This window comes from Chrysemys picta, chromosome 2, assembly GCF_011386835.1.
Source record: "Chrysemys picta bellii isolate R12L10 chromosome 2, ASM1138683v2, whole genome shotgun sequence".
Taxonomy (NCBI): domain Eukaryota; kingdom Metazoa; phylum Chordata; order Testudines; family Emydidae; genus Chrysemys; species Chrysemys picta.
The window spans coordinates 45691251-45698222 of NC_088792.1; positions in this window are offsets into that span (position 1 = coordinate 45691251).

A 6972-nucleotide genomic window follows, 5' to 3' on the forward strand; every position below is an offset into this window, starting at 1 on the left:
AGATTTTACATGTAAACAGTTTCTTAATGTATTAGGCTTAGACTTGCATGTTTTTGCTTTATTTTGCTTGGTGATTTATTTTGTTCTGTCTGCTATTACTTCAAACAACTTAAATCCTACTTTTTATACTTAATAAAATCACTTTTGTTCATTAATTAACCCAGAGTAAGTGATTAATACCTGGGGGAGCAAACAGCTGTGCATATCTCTCTATCAATGTTATAGAGGGCGGACAATTTATGAGTTTACCCTGTATAAGATTTATACAGAGTAAAATGGATTTATTTGGGGTTTTGATTCCATTGGGAACTGGATGTCTGGGTGCTGGAGATAGGAGACCTGCTGAGTAGTTATTGGTTAAAATCTGCAGCTTTGGGGACATGGACCAGACCTGAGGCTGTGTTGTAGCAGGCTAGCTTGTCTGGCTCAGCAAGGTAGGGTTCTGGAGTCCCAAACTTTGGCAGGGAAAACAGGCTCAGAGGTAATCTCAGCATGTCAGGTGACAGTCCCAAGGGGGGTCTCTGTGACTGAACCCATCACAATAGGCTTTTAGATATGAATAATAATTTATAGAGCACCATAGCATACACAGCGCTAATAGGGTATAAAATGAGCTGGATAATGAAGAGTCTCTGTGCCAGAGAACTTTCTGTCTCTAAAGGCATGATCTGAAAAAGAATACAATACAAGTATATAGTAAGACTTATTCTTAGAATTTCAGAATATGCACTGATGAAATATGACAGGAGCCATGGTCTGTTTTTATGTGAAAATGTGATCAAACCGCTGTCATCAAAACAAGGTATACAATGCTAGACACACAAATCCAAATGTGCTTTGAAACTGATGATACTCAAAACAATTCTAGCTGTCTACTGACAGCCTTTAAAGCATTAGTAGAGGGACAATTATTTCCTTTGCCTCTAAAAGGTAAAAAGAACCTAATTGGGCCAAAATAGATATATGAAGAAAAACAGCCAGAGGATGGATATACAGTGACTTGATGTGAACCTATCACTGAGCTTTTTGAAGAATCAGTGAGCTTTTTGAAGAATTAAAAGAAGCAAAATCCACAAGAGATGCAATTACCTCTTGAAAGCCTAAAACAGTTTTAACAGCCAAAGATCTTAGTGTATTAGGGAGATTGTCAAAGCCACCTACTAGTCATAATGATGAAACTCAAAACTATCTCCTCCATAATACCAAGTACACCTCTATCCCGAATATAACGCGGTAAAGCAGTGCTCCGAGGGGGGTGTGGCTGCGCTCTCTGGCAGATCAAAACAAGTAGGATATAACGCGGTTTCACCTATAACGCGGTAAGATTTTTTGGCTCACGAGGACAGCGTTATATCGGGGTAGAGGTGTAAAAGGAAAGAGGAATCGACTGTATATAAAAGTAATCACTAATGATTATCTTAGATGTTCTTTCTAAATTTAGGATTAAATAGTATCTTTCAGGCTATATGTGGGCCTCGCTTGAAAATGTCTGCAGATCTCTGTGTTTCCAGAACCGTTCATTCTGTTTTAATTTTTTATTATAAAATTGTGCCACCTCTGTGGAGTCAGTTTCCATATCAGCATTTCTGTCATATGTGGTCTGTGTTTAACCTACACATATTGGCCATACCAAGATAGGTTTCTTTAAGAATTTTTTTGCCTACCATATACTTTTAATCTGCCTTTCTAATCCAGATTGGGTTTCCTAGTCATTCCTAGGTAGAGATAACAGATATGCATAAGGAGCCTATGTAGTGCTATCCACTGGCAATCTTATTTTTGAATCATAAATTATCTTTTAATTTTACCCCATACTATTTTTTGTTGTTGTTACCATTGAATTAAAAGTTACCAAATTGAGGGGGTAAACCCATGTTATGTTTGTTCATAGTACCAAATCCATTGGTACTATTTTGATCCTTTTGATTACTCTTGCTCAAACTTCTTTACATGAATATTTCCATATGTATATAAAATTGTGCCACCCAATCACACAGCATCTAAGTAGGCACTAAGGGCCAGATTTTCAAAGGTACTTAGGCATCTATAAATGCAGAGCCTTGTAGTACTCTCAAAAGCACTTAAGCAGGTTAGGTGCTTATCTCCCATTGATTTCAATAGAAGTTAAGTGCCTGTTTCACATAGGTGCTTTCATAAATCCCACTAGGTGCCCATCTCATCTTCAGGTGCCTAAATACCTTTGAAAATCTGATTTAATGGGCCCAATCCAATGGCCATTGAAGTTAACAGAAAGGCTTCCATTTACTTCACTAGGCGTTGACGTAGGCCCTAAATCAATTTTTCATTATATATTTAATACATTCATTCATTTTATTACCTACTCTCAACTTCTCTCTTGCCATATGATTTCTTAGCATAGTATTATATGCTCTTTTTTAACCCTAAAATCAGATCTTTCCAGAACAGCATCTATGGAAATTAGAATGCTAGGGAATGGGTTTTTCTTATGTAAGCTAACCCTCCCATAGAGAAGCGTAGGCTTTTGCTATTTCTAAGACCCTGTTTCCCCAATATCCTATCTAATTCCCTTAGGAAATTATTTATGTAAAAATTATTTGATAAGAAAATGACCCCCTCAAAAATATTTTAATTATTTTTTATATTAGAGGCATTTGCGCCTTGTAGCAGGAGACTACCCAGTCTTTCCTCCACCATTGGTCAAGTGCCATGTTTCTTGCTCCATTATAGTCTGTTTCCATAACAGTGACATTTTTCTCACTAGTTTTCTTACATGTCATCTGTTGTCCTCCTCTTTTCTGTCTTCCACCAAGTGGTATCCTGTCAAGTGCTTGACTAGAAATACAGCTTGTTGATACTTGTACAAAATGTCCAAACCAATTCAGCCTTTTTTTTTAATCATGTTTCTACAGTCCAGTGGCAAGTCCTTTGTAACACCTCAGCATTGGTTACTTTATCCTCCCAGCAGACACCAAGTTATTCTTCTTCGCTGATGGAATCCATTACATTTCCTGTTGGGAGGATTCTAGCATTTGCCAAGTTTTTTATGTTTGTTTGTTTGCTTGTTTATTTGGGGGGTCTTGATTCGTTGGGTCTGAATGGAGTCTTCCACATTCAGTCCACCACATTTTGCATACTCCAAGAATACTAATATTGAGCAGTCATTTCTCTAACTACTTGACTCAGTTTCCCAGAGTCCTACATGGTTCATCATGCTCCAGCAGCACCCAACCCTACTTTTAGTTTTAGCTGTTAGGAGCTCTTGTTACAGGCAAGAAACTCCCTCATGGGTTTGGTGCACCCTCTTCATACCTCCATTTGAACTCGTTCTCAACTCGACTCCAAGAGCCTAACTGACAGAGAGGCTGGCTAATTGAGATAGACTGTTTTATCAGGGTTGTTTTTATAACTGACTTTTTTACAGGGACAGGACAGACTCATAACCATAGATCCATGGCTGGTCATTCAATATATTCAGAACGGTTCATATTATGTATGGGGTTCCCTCATCCGCCACCACGGGACACACCTGGTAGCTTAGGATGTCTCCAAAATAAGAAAGGATTTGAAAGGTTAATTTTGAACCCTAACTCCCCTTCACACAATTATCTGCATTTGACAGGCAAGCCCTAAGAATTTATGAACTACTGCAAACTGCCCCCTGAAAACTAAGGCCCCTTCCTGCAATGGGCTGCACTCAGGTGGACCCCACCTTTAACTTAAGTGAAGCTCTGCACATGCACAGGGGTCTGCCTGCGGGGAGTTCAATTCAGGATTGGGACTTAATAATTGCATAGCATTGAAGGATAGAATTCTATAGCATTCTATCCAAGGATCTCAAAGCTTGCATCAAAGAATTAGTCTCTGGTGATAGAAGTAAGACTATCACATCTCTAAGGTATATTATCAACACAATTTTTATTCCAGTGTTTTTAGGGAGCATTTAAAAGTGAACTCCTTTTGGGAACTACAGAAGGTAGATGATGTCTCGTCCTCACACATGGACTCTCAAATACCATGCCATCTGGAGCCAAGACAGGAACTGGATGCTCCACACTGCTTGCTCCACACTGCTCTGTTTATGGAGTTTTCCCTGACATTAGGGGACATATTCCTCCTGAGATTCTTTCAGCAAGGAGGCTTAAAACAGTTTTAACTTGATAGTATTTTGCTCTCCCATCATGATATTTCTATTCTGTAGATCAGCCAGGAAGAGCTCCAAAGGGCCTAAATGGACTACTCACATGAGTATGGTTTTCCGGACTGGGCCGAAAGAAAGGAAATAATAGCACTTATACGTGACTATAACACCTTTTTATATCTGATCTGAATTAAGATAAAATAAAACATTTCTCTCTCAAATTCTTCCACTATTAATAATGTTCTACTGCAGGGGTAGGCAACCTATGGCACTGATTTTCAGTGGCACTCACACTGTCCAAGTCCTGGCCACTGGTCCAGGGGGCTCTGCATTTTAATTTAATTTTAAAAGAAGCTTCTTAAACATTTTAAAAACCTTATTTACTTTACATACAACAATAGTTTAATTATATATTATATACTTATAGAAAGAGACCTTCTAAAAACGTTAAAATGTATTACCGGCATGCAAAACTGTAAATTAGAGTGAATAAACGAAGACTCGGCACACCACTTCTGAAAGGTTGCAGACCCCTGTTCTACTGCATTAATTTTGAATGGCTCCACTGATTTTTTTTAATTGCCATATTAGTTGAAGTTGCTCCATCTAGTGGAGCTTTACCATATTGCAATGCACATGCAGGACATTGGTTAAATCTATTTTTCTGTAAAATAAATATATTTTTTTAAAATGATCAATTTACATAAAGAGCATTTTAACATAATGCATCAATGTTTTAAAACTTTAGAAGCCCAAATGTTTTTGAATTAACTATTTTTGTCAAATTCAAAACATAATCTATGCCAACTTCACCGCTTTGTACTGATGTGTTCTGGAAACTTTTAGAAAAGCAAGAGAAAAATAGAAAGTTGTGTTATTTGGACCATTCCATTTTTGTTCTAAAAGTAAATCTCTGATGTTAATTAAATCAGAAGCATTTCTTAACTTAAATAATGAACATCAATGATGGTTCTTGTCCATAATAAAAAAAAAATTGACTTGCGTATACAAACTGAATTACGGACAACCTGTATTGAAAGGGATTTAATACCCAGGTTGAAAGCAATTTAATACCTTGTTCTCATTAAAGTGATGATATAATTGTTGTCCAATCTACTAAACTGTTTCATGAAAGAATAGAAATAGGTAATAATTAGGATTTGATGTAGCAATTTTCCAGTTATCATGGACAGTGATGTGTGAGCACTTGAAAATGTAAGTAGAGTAGAAATAATAGGAATGGAAAAGTTCTGCAGTAGAAACTACAGAATATTAACCAATTAAATATAAATCAGTTTGAATTATTTTAAAGCTCTAATAGCCATATGCATGACTCCACAACTGAATTCTGTTGTATGATTACACATCTTGCTATTTTAAATCTGTTATGTAAGTGGGACTCACTGCACATAAAGTATTGAATCAATGGAATAGCAATAAACAGTGCATCACTGATTAGCAGTGTGTGACATCAAGGAAAAAAATGGTGGTGTTCTACAATCAATCTTGACACTTAGTATGCCCACTGTTTGGCACACCCACTGTATAACTCAACACCCAAATTAAATTAAAAGAAGACAACAACAGCATCAGTAAGTTGCTGGTGAAATTGGGTGGGTTTTTTAGAGTAACGATATAAATATTGTAAAAAGCAATGCAGTTGGTAAAGAAACCACCTAAACACCTTGGATGCTTTGAGGTGCATACCAGCAATCATAGCATCTCTCTTTTATTTTTCTTCTGTATTATAAAGACTTTGGCAGTGAAGACACCTAAACAATGGCTCATTTCAAAGGCAATGATGTAATAAGTAATCTAATTCTTGTTCTTCTTCTGAACTTGCTCAGTGCTGGAGCAGAACTAGTGCTAGAATCAATGGTGTTGATTCTAATGAGTACCATCAACACTCACTGACTTAAGGTGCATTTAAGATTCTCATTTTCCTGTGTTTCCCTTCTTTCACCTTCAGTGATGATTGATGTTATGGAACTGAATTAATGTGACCATTGGTAATATCTCTGGATGAGGCTGTAGACATATTTACCTTCCAGTTGGAAGTCAATGGGAGTTGAGGGTGACCAGCATTTTATGATATAAGACCTGCTAGTAACCTCAGAGTGAGTGTCTTCAAGAACAAATATATTTATAGATTATGGTATTATCAATTGTCATGCTGACTCAAAACCCTGAAAACCAAGCAGTACTGAACTTGAAAGACGTAATGAGAATACTCATTAGGATGTATTGACGTACAAGTAAAGAACATGGACTATGATACTAGATTATTCATAACCATTAATGAAGGTACTTCCATTATGTACCTTTTGCAATGTGGTCTAACAATGTTCCCTTGCTGTTGTATTTGCAAAAGAACATTTGCAAGTCCTACAGAAGACTCCAATATAATAAAGTAAAACATATGCAGCATTTGGAGGCGTTACGGCAACTATTAGCCAAACCCAGCTGTACAGTTGATGGGTAACAAACAAACTGCAGTAAAATCAGCAAATAATTATCAACATAATTAAAGGCTCTTCTCCATATTTTTTCATATATGTAAGTGAAAGACAATGGGCCAGAAAAATGGCTCAATTTTCAGGCATTCTAAAAATACTACTAAGTAAGTACTTGGATATAATGCTTAAGGATGAAAAGCATTGTATATTGTGGGTATTATGGAATCTCATTCAGTTAGAGTATTTTATTCATTCATTCATCATATCCAACAACAGAGATCAGGGACAGTCCGTCAAGATTTCTCCTGTGTCCCCATCAGCACAACAATCCAGCTGCAGAATAAGCACAGCCTAGTTTTATTTATGACTAACAGAAGAAGTGTGAGCAGTTGAAAA